Raw genomic sequence first — 12,940 nt, forward strand, 5'->3', positions numbered from 1 at the left:
ATTGCACTAATGAGAAGCACTCACAGATTCAGAAGCCTGAAATGAAGTGGCAACCAACACTTTTAGACTGCCAAAACGTCAGTTTCTGGTGGCTACTACAGGATCAGAAAGCATCTCTGGCTGTCCTTCTTCTACATCTTTCCCATGACTGGTGACTCTCCATTACTATGCTTATCCCAGTGCTTCAGTTTAACTTTGATTTTTTTTTTTAAGATCACTTTTTTAAAGCAGGTTTAGGCTAACAGCAAAATTGAGAGGGATGTATAGAGAATGATGTTTTCACCCATTCTCTAGCTACAGCTCTTCCCACCTTGCTGCCCCGTTTTCTACATTAAACCCATTTGCATATCACCTGATTCTATTTTTTCTGACTGATGTGCATACCTACATGATGACATTACAAATAAATGGTCTGGAAATATAAATACCAACATCAAGACACTGGCTATTTGAAGGAAAAGGGGAAGGAAGTGGAATTAGCAAGGGATACAATGGCAAATTTCAGTTGTGTCACTTTTATTTATTAAGAAATAAAATCTGAGGAAAGTACAGTCACTGAATTAAAACTTGTTAAAGCTGTATTAGGTAAATCAATGAGTGTTAAAAACGTGAGAAGTTTTATGCATTATTCCAGATTTTTAAAATATTTCCTTAAATAAAAAGTTGCAGGGCAACCCGGGTGGCTCAGCAGTTTAGCGTTGCCTTCGGTCCAGGGCGTGGTCCTGGAGACTGGGGATCGAGTCCTACATCGGGCTCCTGCATGGAGCCTGCTTCTCCCTCTGCCTGTGTCTCTACCTCTCTCTCTCTCTCTCTCTCTCTCTGTGTGTGTGTGTGTGTGTGTCTATGAATAAATAAATAAATCTTTTTTAAAAAAAGTTGCAAACTGGTCTTTTTACCTGAGATGCTTTCCAATATTTCTTTTTAAGTCATCAGATTTCTTGTTTAACTTACTCAATTATGGCCAGAAAAGTATAATTATATTGATGAATATGACTGATATAAAACACTAAAATTATCATCATCTGGGCTGACATTAGGTGTCTAGACACTTTGCCGTTAAAATGATATATTATTAGTTTCAGAGGATTTCATGAATGAACTTGATTTCCATTTCAAATTCAAATTTTTAGTCAACCATAACATATTACAGCAATGTTTGCTATATCATCTCTTTGAAGTGCTATTTAAAAACTATCTTTGAAGAAACTTGAAATGTGAGTCTTAGTTGAGAGATGAGTGCATCCTCATCCTTCTCCCAAATAGTTATCATATCAGTAGATTCCTTCACCATACTAACTTTACAGTGAAAATGAAGATGAGAAACCTGTTCAAATGCTAAGCTGGCCAAATTATGCAACAGCTGTCTAATAAAGTCTTCACAAAAGAAGGAATATGAACATTAGTTTGAAAAGTTCATTTAGGGGCAGCCGGCTAGCTCAGTTGGTAGGGCAGATAACTCTGGTTTTAGGGTCATGAGTTCAGGCCCCAGGTCGGGTATATACCTTACTGAAAAATAAAATAAAAAAGTTCATTTATGGTTTTCAGAAAATGATAAAATATTTTTATGAGTTTTATAACTACTATGGGTTTATTGAGACAAGAAGTATTAATACAGAGTGAGAGCATTAAAAACCATTTAAAACCTAAGCCTAGGGGATCCCTGGGTGGCTCAGCAGTTTAGAACCACCTTTGGCCCAGGGCATGATCCTGGAGACCCAGGATCGAGTCCCACATCTGGCTCCCTGCATAGAGCCTGCTTTTCCCTCTGCCTGTGTCTCTCATGAATAAATAAATAAATAAATAAAATATTAAAAAAAATTAAAACCTAAGCCTATTATGGTAGTCTTGGTCTTAATCCTAATGCCCCTACCCACCTACCACCATTTTTTCAGGTGCTAATAATTAGCCCCCGTATCCTCAACAGGTCTCCCAAAGAAGCCCCATGTATGGTTAACTAAAATTGCAAATAAACTTTATCTCATTTTTAAATGCTTCCTGATGGAAGACCTGAAAGACCATGAGAGCTATTTAAGAGTTTTCAGTCGTTAGCCATATATTAAGCCGATCTTGTGAACGGCTTAATGTAAGATTCGCGCATAATCATACTTCATGTGAACATAGTGGGATAACTCAAAACTTACTTTCATAAGTACCTGGAAGAACTGCAAATAGAACTTGCCTTCTCTGGGGCTTGAGATTAGGAGACAATTTGTCTTCCTCTCTCCAGAAATACTTCTAGATATCTTTTGACAATTTCCAGAGTGGGAGAATGGGATCTATAGTTTTGCCCCTGAGAGAATCTGAGAATTGCAATTTGACCCCTTTACCTCTTTACCTTCTTCCTCTGCTCAAGATATTAAGAGTCAGTGGACTGGCATCAGACCACTCAAGTTCTCCTCACTCATTCAAAATCTCAAACAGCTTAGATGTTTGTTACACCATGTGCAGCCACTCTGTAGACAGTCTCACTTCATAGCCTGAATATCAGAAGTGATAGAGACATTTAAAGGAAAATCTTATGGTTGAAGAGTAGAGAAATTAAGAATTTTGCTTCTTTAAAACAACATGAATAGGATTAAAAAGAATCTTGAAAGAGCTGAAAGTGATTATGTAGAAATACTACACTGAACTGAGAAAAAAATAGAACTTCCAGTAAATAAGATCTGGTCTCTGAGTAGAAGTGAGCAGAGGGATTTGGGATATGCTCACTGAGTGTAGTAAGCCATCCTGTACTATAGTGCTAAGTATATAGTATCAGGAACTGCAAGAATTTGGTCATTTATAAAAAAAATATTTTATGTCTATAATGTCCCAATCACTGTGTTGGACTAGGGGCCTGTGGAAAAAGCTCTTGAAATAGTATATATAAGCAGCAACAAATAAGTAAATACTCCTCCAATATAATATGATAGTGTGTAAAAGGATTATGCATAAAGAGAAATTAGCAAAATTCATTTAATCTTTGAATTAAAATGAAAATCTCAGTGTGCTGTTTCTTCAGTTTATGATTTAATTTGAATATCATATGGAAGAAGCTACTGAACACATCTGCTAGATTAATTCTATTTGTAATCTTGCTAACTTTTAGATTGACAGATATATAGAAAGTCTGGGCAATCAGAAACATGGGTAACTAGTGACAGAAACTGAAATATCTAATGTGGTGTAGACTGTTCAGAATAAAACGAAGAAAGCCAAATTCTCCATTTTATAACCTGATAAAAGTTTTTTTTTTTCTTTTCTTTTTTAACTGCAGCACTAACTCTTCATTCTATGGAGATAAAAGATTCTCACAGATCTGACTTAACAATTTGTGAGATTTTTTATTCTTGGACTTCTTTATTAATGTATTGTGTAAAATAATTTGTGACAATTAACTTCTGTAATAAATGTCTCCAATAGAAATAATCATTCCTTTCTTCCCACTCATTCACTGAATGGGTGACTGCTGTAGGTCAGAAAGAATCATTATCTCCTATTTTGTAAGAGACCTACAATTTCTTTCACTTACAAATCATTTACGGCTACTATTACATTCTTACAAGGAATATTGCAACTCTTGTTCATTCTGCACTGAGACTGCTGCTATGACTACTATTAACGTTATTTTATATCCTGAGTGAAGAAACCGGATTACCACACAGATGATTGTTTTGTTTTCTGTTTGGTTTTATTTATTTTATTTTATTAGAAACTTTATTTTCCACCAACTTTATTTCCATTTTGTTTGCCTTCGTAGAAGAGTAGCTTAAGAACACTCCGTGGTTCTTCCTACCCATTCAGTGGCCTGAGCAGTGGGAGCTGTGGACCAGTCCTCAGTGGCAGGCCGAGGGCCCCAGTCTTCAGTAGGGACCTGTGGAATGGGCACAGAGGACACCTACTCACCTTCTGACCAGTCTGTGACTTCTGGTTGAGTAGCAGTGAACTCAGGTGCTGGAGCAGTTGATTCACCTGAAATTCCTCCTCAGTCATAGCCCTTGCAGCAGAAGCCTACTATTCCTTTTCAATCTCTTCAGGATCTCTGTAGAATTAGAGGTCAGGCACGACTCCCATGAGTATTCACAGGAAATGGGGCCTTGCGTGTGCAGAACGTCCCTGGCAAGCATCCACCACATCAGATCTACTGAGTGAGCTCCCCTATTGCTCACACAGGATGGCAGTGTTCACACATGCAGAGGAGAGTCTGTGTTACACTGAGCAGTGGTAGGCAGGTTCACATAAGACACCTCTGGGAGAGGCCGGTGGTCGGTCCTGGCATCGGTAGCCACCAGAAGTCTGAGCTCCCAGAAGGCTGTCTGGATCTGGTTGATGCAAGTTACAGGGGGTGAAGTGGCCAGTAATAGGAGTGGCTCCAGCAGCAGGAGCAAACTTCAGCACAGCTCCCTAGCCAGTATTCCTGGATGTTAGGAATTTGACATTGGCTGGGTTTTCAATGGCAACAATGACATGAGCTCCATGCACCTCCTTCTTTGCCGAGGATATATAGTTTCCATCACTTTTCCTTTTGTAGATGTACTGTTCCATTTGGAAGTCAAGGTTGATGCCACCTAGGTGGGTTCCTGCTTCAAGGAATTTGAGAACATCCTCCTCCTTCATTTGCAAGATGCCAAGGGCTCCAGATATTGTGAAAGTTTCTCTTTAAGTTATGGTGGTAACCCAGAACAACCTGGTATGTGGAGAGGCTATTTTGGTTTATTTTAAAGGCAGCAACATTTCTAGTAATGTGCATTGTCAAGTTCCTTTTTTTCTTAGAGTCATCAGTGGTTGGGACACATAATCTGCGGGACTTTGTTAGACTGCTTCAGAAGATAAATCAGAAAAAGAAGCGTCTCAGGCTTCTTGCCATAACAAATCATGAGAGCAAATGGAGAGATTATTTGGTCTTTCAGGGATAGTCATCAAGAGAGGCAACATAAGCTGCTCTAAGATAACTTCCCCTTTGCAAAAAATCCCACCATCTCTTTGTCTCTCCCTCTCTTATAAATAAAATATTACAAATATAATGTTTGCAGAAACCAATACACAGTGTACATAATGTTATCGAATTTTACTTTGTAAACTGACAAACTGATTTGACTAACACCTTTACATTCAAAAAGTATTTTTTGTATTAGTTCAGAGCTAAACACTCTGGGGCCTATACAGATAATTAGTTCTTATCCCCTGGTATCAGCCTTAATAGATTTTAAGTACTTCCAATTTTAGGCTTTTTTTGAAATATCTGTGAGACACTATTATACTTCTAAATCTTTTGTATTTTCCCTCAATTATAATCTCTTCATCTATGCCATATTCTGTTACTTGGGCTTCCTAGAACTTCATTTTTGTTTTCTTAGATCAAAAGTTGTGAAGATCGCAGAGTAGGTAACCAGAAATTTTAAGTATGATGGTCTTTTCTTAGACAAAGGAAGTAGAAGTGCTGACAAAGTTTAAAACTGTAAGGCTCAGGGCAGCCCTGGTGGCTCAGCAGTTTGGCACCACCTTCAGCCCAGGGCCTGATCCTGGAGACCCGGGGTCGAGTCCCATGTTGGGCTCCCTGCGTGGAGCCTGCTTCTCCCTCTGCCTGTGTCTCTGCCTCTCTCTCTCTCTCTCTCTCTCTCTCTCATGAGTGAATAAATAAAATCTTAAAAAAAAATTGTAAGGCTCAGAGTCACCGATGACGAAAAAAGTCTGTTAAGGTTAACTTGAGTTTATTCTGAAGGACAGACATGCCCTGCTGTGAACTTTGAATTTTACTAGCAAAAATGAACAGCCATATAATGATTTTAAGATTCTGAATAGGTAGGATAACTATGGCATTTGAGTTAAGGGAAGATATATTTGAATGGCAAATAAATACTACAAAGAAGGGTTGCCAAGATAACTTGAAAGAGAAAAATGGTGGCTTGAAATAAATGATTTGAGATGGATGGTAGATAAAGAATGATTAAAATTGTACTCACTGCTTTGTTCTAGGTTCCCCAGAATACGGAGGCTGGGGTAAAAACTATGTGCTACTACTTCATCAGGTAGTACAATCGTGGGGGGCTGGGTTGAGAGTAAAAGACAGCAAGGTAGGAGGAAAGAAGAGCCAATAAGAGAGTAAAAGTCAGGTTGTGTGATGGTGCTGACAGAAAGACTATGTGAAGGGAAGATAAATTCATATGCAGATTAAGTATAGATTCCAGTATATGTACTGCTGCCCTATTCGAGGGCGGGGGGGGGGGGAGGTATCTGAAACAGGTGACTTGACACTAAGTATATAACTAGTCTTTTTGAAGAATGATATTATCCTGAGATCTGTCATTAGTGTCTGCCACTGGCAGGTTAGTTGAATGACAGTAGCTGTAGCAGTTAGCGAATTCAGCCTATAAATGCTAGTACATTTATTATGGCACCCATGCACTGGTTCCAGTATTCACATAACTGTGATGTTTGTGGACCACTGCCCAAACTTGGGTGGGATAAGAAGAAAGGCTTACTGAAAGTCACAGCTTTAGTCATTTTTGTATGTATTACATGAAAAATAAAGATCCACATGCTTTTGTGCACTTTCATGGGTCTATTCATATTTCTTATCTCTTCCCCAGAACTCTGAATTTTCACCTTTTATTTCCCCCCTTTTCCAAATCCAGATAGTCAATCAAACCTTTTAAATCCGTTCTAGGGATCATGTATACTCATTCTTCTGGATACTTATCATCCATAGAAAGTAACAATTAAGTGAGTATGAGTTAAAGGAAAGTCATTTGTATCTAGAGATAGGTGACATAGGCATCAGAATTACCTGTTTATATAATTTAAATATGCATTTGATCTGCTTGGGACAAAGTTCTACTGTGATGTTCCAATTTCATAGTAGTTCTTTCCTATTTTGCCTGACATTATGTAAAAATGATACGATAAAACATACCACAAAATGGACAATTCCAGTAATACAGCCACTTGGTGTTCCCTAGCTAACAATAGTTCTTGCAAGGACCACAGCACCCCCTTCTCAATTCATTCCTTTTGTTTTACTGAGAAGAGTGTTATCTAGGCTTTTCTGAAAGATAAACTTGTGGTAGCTTATAAGTATCAAAACCATTTTACCTTCCCTTATTCTCTTCTGAAGAATTTTGTGGAAGTTACTCACAGTGTGCCATGAGATATCACTTGATGCTCAGGTATTAGAGGAGTTAGCTTTTGAGTGACCTAATTGTCATTGTCCCATGTAGTCTTAAGACTACAAACACCACAAATTCGAACACCTTAGTTTCAACCTATACCTCATTCATATCATCACTGTCTTGAGTATCTCCTGGCTTCTGTTGAGATGGCCAATTCATAGCCTTATCAAATTTGGCCACATCCTTCATGTTCTCTCCCAAACAAGTTTTTTTTTTGTTTGTTTCCTTTCAATAGGATAGGATAAGAATTTCCTAAATTTTTAAGTTCTGCTTCTTTGTTATTAACTATTCCATCCTAAATGCATTTTTCTTGTCATATTTCACTATAAGCATTCAAGAGAAACCAGCTGCTACTTCAACACTTTGCTTAAATATTGCTTTAGCCTAACATCCAATTTCATCACTCTCAAGTTCTATCTTCTACAAGACTCAATTCAGCCAAACTTTTTGCCATTTCATAACAAAGAATCACCTTTTCCCTAATTTCCAAGAACATGTTCCTCATTTCTGTCTGTAACCTCATCAAAATGGCCTTACCATCCATATGTCTACCAACATCTTGTTCACAACCACTTAGATAAACTCCAAGAAGATTTTTTTCTCTATGCTTCCCCTCTTCTCCTTCTGTGTTCTCATAAAAATTGCTTTTATTAAAAAAAAAATTGCTTTTATTGTTATTATATATATATTTATTATAATTATATATATATAATATATATATAATTCATTCGCAGCAATCTTTGCTTTCTCTAGCATGTACCTCCAAACTCTTCCAGCCTGTATCTTTTACCCAGTTCTAAAACCACTTTCACATTTTTAGGTATATGTTACAGCAACACTCTGCCTCTCAGGACTAATATGTTTATTTTTTAGTGTTTTCCAGAGAAAGAACCATTAGGATATATAAAGAGATACAAGAGGAAATATACTACAGGAATTTTCTCATGAAATTATGGAGGCCAGGATATGCTACAACATGTTGGTTATAAGCTGGAGAAGCAGAAAAACCTTTGGCATATTTCAATGCAAGTTTGAAGGTACAAGAACCAGAAACTCCAATGTCCAAGGATAGGAGAAAATGGATGCCCTAGCTCAAGTAGAGAGAAAATTTGCCCTCCCTTTACTGATTTTCATTACTCAGTCTACTGATTCAAATGCTAATCTCTTCCAGAGACACCATCACAAACACTTCCAGAAATAATGTTTAACCATCTATCCAGACATCCTTTGGCTCAGTCACATAGGATTAATCATAATAATTGGTTAATTAAGTTAAAAAAACTGAATTGAATGACCTCTACTACCATCAATTTACCTTGTCTTGTCCACAACTATTTTCAGACATCATCAGGTATAAACATAGGCATTATTTCCTCTTTACTCATTCAATTTCTGCCATTAGTCTTGGTCTCTACTCTTTTATTCCATATCACTTTTTGTCTTTATGCTTTGCCTGATAATGAGAACTAAACCTGATACTCAAAAATAGCATGTAATTTGTCTACTCCTTTAGAGAAAATATCTGATCTAGGAGTTGATCACAAGCCACCTGAAATATATCACATTCAATGTGATAATATTACCAAGATTACTAGAAAGTTCATATTATTGCATAGATCATGTTGCCAAGTACAAATATCTTTTTCAATATAAATATAAAACTATAGCATTAGTAGTGTAAGCAAAAGTGGGCTTTTTTTCTCCATAATCTAAAATCTTGATATAGAATATGGGTGTATATTCATATACATATATTCAAATCATATTATTGTTATGATAAGGATTCAAGAAAAATAGCTATTTTACTGATTTCCCTACTTCTAACATAATAAGAGTATATATGTGCATACTAGGCAACCATGTGTTCCATATAAATGATATTTTGCCTTGTTTTTCTGAATATATGTACATATGCATGCATTTGTGTTTATTATACATATGTTATTTATTATTAATTATTTTTGTTTAATATCTAGGTATTATTACTTTCAAGTCTTTAAGTAATCCTCATTTTTTCTTTTCTTTTTTCTTTAAGTTTTTATTTATTTATTCATGAGAGACTCAGAGAGAGAGAGCGAGAAAGGCAGAGACACAGGCAGAGGGAGAAGCAGGGTCCATGCAGGGAGCCTGATGTTTCTTTTATTTTCTTGAGTCAGAGCTAAGTTTAGAACCATAGCAGTTGCTTATTGTTAAAGTACTGATTCAAACAGAAGGTATTTGCATCCCCAAGAAATAAAATCAGATTGAAATAGCACTGAGGAAAAATTCTGGCACTATAGGTTGTCTAGTGAGATCATCAGAAATCTTTACATGCTTTCCACAGACTGTATTCTTTGGCCTTCTGAGATAGAGTATACACAGAAAATAAGAGAACTGAAATCTGTTGTGAGCAAAAAGCCTTTTTAGCTCCTTGATCCATGTAAGTTTGATGAACTGTTTAACTGCCTAGGGAAGAATAGCAGACTGCTTGGGCAGAGAGATCTCTATAAATGAGAACTTGAGATGCCTTATGTGAATCTAATACAGTCAGTCATTCAGGGCTCTTATACACATCCAACTCAGAGGAATTAAAGAAGAAATATTTCTCTGGAAAGTTGCCTTAATTCCTTTTCCAACATAAAAAAAAATTAAATTGTCAAATTCTTAAAAATTTAAGTAGAATTCGGGTAGAAAACTATATTTTTGTTTATAGTATTTAATTAGAATACAAACTAAGTAAAATATTGATAACTTGTTTTACTAAATATATCACACAAGACTAAAACTCATTTGCATATATACATCTGTGCATTCTACCAGGTATTTCATTTCACAAATCAACTTTCTTAACCTTTTCCATCTGACAATCTGAAATGGTTGCGTAGAATGGAATGAGTTATATTATCATACTTTGTAGTACTCATAATTTAAATTTTCAAACAACAGTTATTTAACAGAAAAAAATGAATTATTTCCAACATTAAAGGCAATGCTAAAATTTGTCATGAATTATGTCTAAATTACATGTCATATTTAAAGAGAGAAGATGATTTCTGAACATTCCAATCATTGTTCTTAGCTCTTAAATACCCCATATCTTAATTCTTGGCCTTTCTATATGACCCAGGTAATCTTCCTTACCTACTTTGGCTTGTACTTTTATTCTTGGCTCACTGAACCAAAACCAAGAGTTGAACACTTAGCTGACTGAACCACCCAGGTGCCCTGAATTAAAGCTCCTTTTTAAATAATATTGCTTAGAGGAAAATCACAACTTTATAAAACTGATTCCAATAATACTCTTTCTTTCATGCAGAAATCTGGAAATAATTTCCTACAAAGTTGCAAAATTTGACCAGTTTTTAAAATAATTATTCACCAAATAAGTAAAGTCAGAAAACTTCTGGGTGATAATTGAAGTACAGAGAACTAGAACCCTATATGCAACATCCCTATAGCTATATCTGATTTCTTGCTCTGGATCCAATCACAAAAATACGTGGTAGTCTTGGGAAATCCACTTTATCTATAAACTTGTAAAATTGCATTGAGTAAATTTTTGTTCCAAAGAAACTAAGACAGTTTATACACCGGCTAAGCCAAGAGCACTGCTTGGGGAATTTAACTGTTTTGCTCAGACTATCACTGGCCATCTGTTATTGAAGAGAGGTCTTTAGAGCCTGAATTATCTAGGCAGACTAAGGCTGTTGATAGAATAACTTGGCTAAATACTGTTTTCCATGTCAATTTTTTAGATGCATACTGTATGAGGAATGAGGAACAGGTTTTATTATGTCTTAGTGTTAATACTGCCTTCTAAAAATTTATTCAGTCACAGAAGAATATCCATGTTTCAAATCTGTGTGTGTGGACGTGCATGTGTGAAGATTTTGCTGTGATGGTTGAAGTGTGTTTCTTTCTAATAATATTCATGACATATTTGTTCAGTTTTGAATAGCTTGAAAACACCAACTGAAAAAATATTTAGCAAGTTGTTTAAGAAAGTAAACATTTGGCACAGCTTGCCCTGAATTTTGGTTCAGGTTCAAAGGATAAATGCCTTAAAATTAAGGATTTTGGGATAGAAAATTTTATTATCTAATGCACTCTGTGAGGAACTGAAACTTCTAGTTCTTTTCTCTGTGTTGAAAAGAGTATTTTAAAAAACAATCCCCACCATAAGAATAATGTGAATTGTGAATATTAGATTAGATTCAGTAAACAACTTTGTTTTGTGATAATTGAAAGCAGAAATAAATTAAGTTTATTAAAATAAAATTTTAAACTATTGTACTATCTTCATCAACAAATCTTGGATGAATAGTTAATTATACTGACATAAAACACTTGTTTTTAACCCTTAACATGTGCCAAGAAAGGAATTTAGATGTTCCATTTACATAAATAATTTTATTCTTGTAAAAATTGTATTGTTATTATTATTAGTAGTAGTATGTCAGGAAAAGATACTTTACTGATTTTCCTACTTATAACATGATAGAGTGAACATACTTGGGGACAGTGGGTGACCAGATGTTCCGTATAAATGGGTATTTTGCTTCATTTTCCTGATTATCTGCCAAGCATCTATCAGAGTGCTTGGAAAAATAACATTTCTGAATAAATTAATCAGAAAAAGTGAATGAAAAGAACAAAAACAGAAGCATTTTAGATATTACATTTTAACTATACTTAAAAATAATGCTTCTATCATTTTAACTTGATGAAATGATTCTGAGCAATTATAAAGCAGCCACTGCCCACCTACATCAGAATTTTCCATATGTAGGGACTGTCCTCCTACATTTACCAAGAAGCAATGGTAAGGGGAATAAATAGGAATGTGAAGGTGGATGATGACATATCATGACAAATGAGTCTGATGGTCTCATTTATTATCATATCCAGTCACTGAAAATGTGCCAATTCTTGCTCCTCAATAATTGTTTTTTCTTGCACAATTCAGATAATGGACTTTATATGGAATTTGTAAAATGATTCGCTTAAATAGGGAAGTTTATAGCAATTTGAGTCAGTATGCCAATGGAAGAAAAGACACTGGTGCTTTGGCCTTTTTATTTCTTAGAAAATATCTAAGGATTCTAATGTCATTTAGAAAGCTTTAAAGAGTATTTTTTCCATTAAAAAGCATTTTCAGGGGGATCCCTGGGTGGCTCAGCGGTTTAGCGCCTGCCTTTGGCCCAGGACGCAATCCTGGAGTCCTGAGATCGAGTCCCGTTGGGCCCCTGGCATGGAGCCTGCTTCTCCCTCTGCTTCTCCCTCTGCCTGTGTCTCTGCCTCTCCCTCTCTCTCTGTCTATCTTATGAATGAATAAATTTTTTAAAAAATCTTTAAAAAAATAAAAAGCATTTTCAGTATTAAGACCTCATATTTTTATGTATATTTAAGCTAGAATCACAAATTTACCAAAGTTGAGATGTTGTTTGATCAAAAGTGTTTTTTTAATTTAGCTGATATAGTTCAAATAAACCTCCTCTTTTTAAAAAAAATATGGAATGCTTCATGAATTTTGTGATATCCTCGTGCAAAGGCTATGCTAATCTTCCCTATATTGTTCAATTTTAGGGCAAGTGTTGCTAAAGCAGGCACTCCCTCTTCCTTTCATGACAATACATTCTTTTGTTTCTTTGAAATTTAAGCTCACAGTGCCTGTTCAGAAAAATATTATGGAAGAAAACTTAATGAATTTACGGAATATGTTGATTATGGACAGGTGAAAGAATGGAATGATCTGAAGTACTTGTTATAAATGCATATGATAAATTAGTCTGCCAGATTTAATAATATGCTTT

The 12,940-nt window shown here is 35.6% G+C and overlaps 1 non-coding gene and 1 pseudogene across 1 annotated transcript; both read right to left on the reverse strand.

Moving 5' to 3' along the window:
* Positions 1-3,748: 3,748 nt before the first annotated feature.
* Positions 3,749-7,337, reverse strand: LOC121479364 (annotated as a pseudogene).
* Positions 7,338-12,632: 5,295 nt separating this feature from the next.
* On the reverse strand, positions 12,633-12,737 carry LOC121479616. Its single transcript, XR_005984775.1, has one exon. It is a non-coding gene; the product is annotated as a U6 spliceosomal RNA (small nuclear RNA).
* Between the last annotated feature and the right edge of the window lie 203 nt (positions 12,738-12,940).

This window comes from Vulpes lagopus, chromosome 20 (genome assembly GCF_018345385.1).
Source record: "Vulpes lagopus strain Blue_001 chromosome 20, ASM1834538v1, whole genome shotgun sequence".
NCBI classification, from domain to species: Eukaryota; Metazoa; Chordata; class Mammalia; order Carnivora; family Canidae; genus Vulpes; species Vulpes lagopus.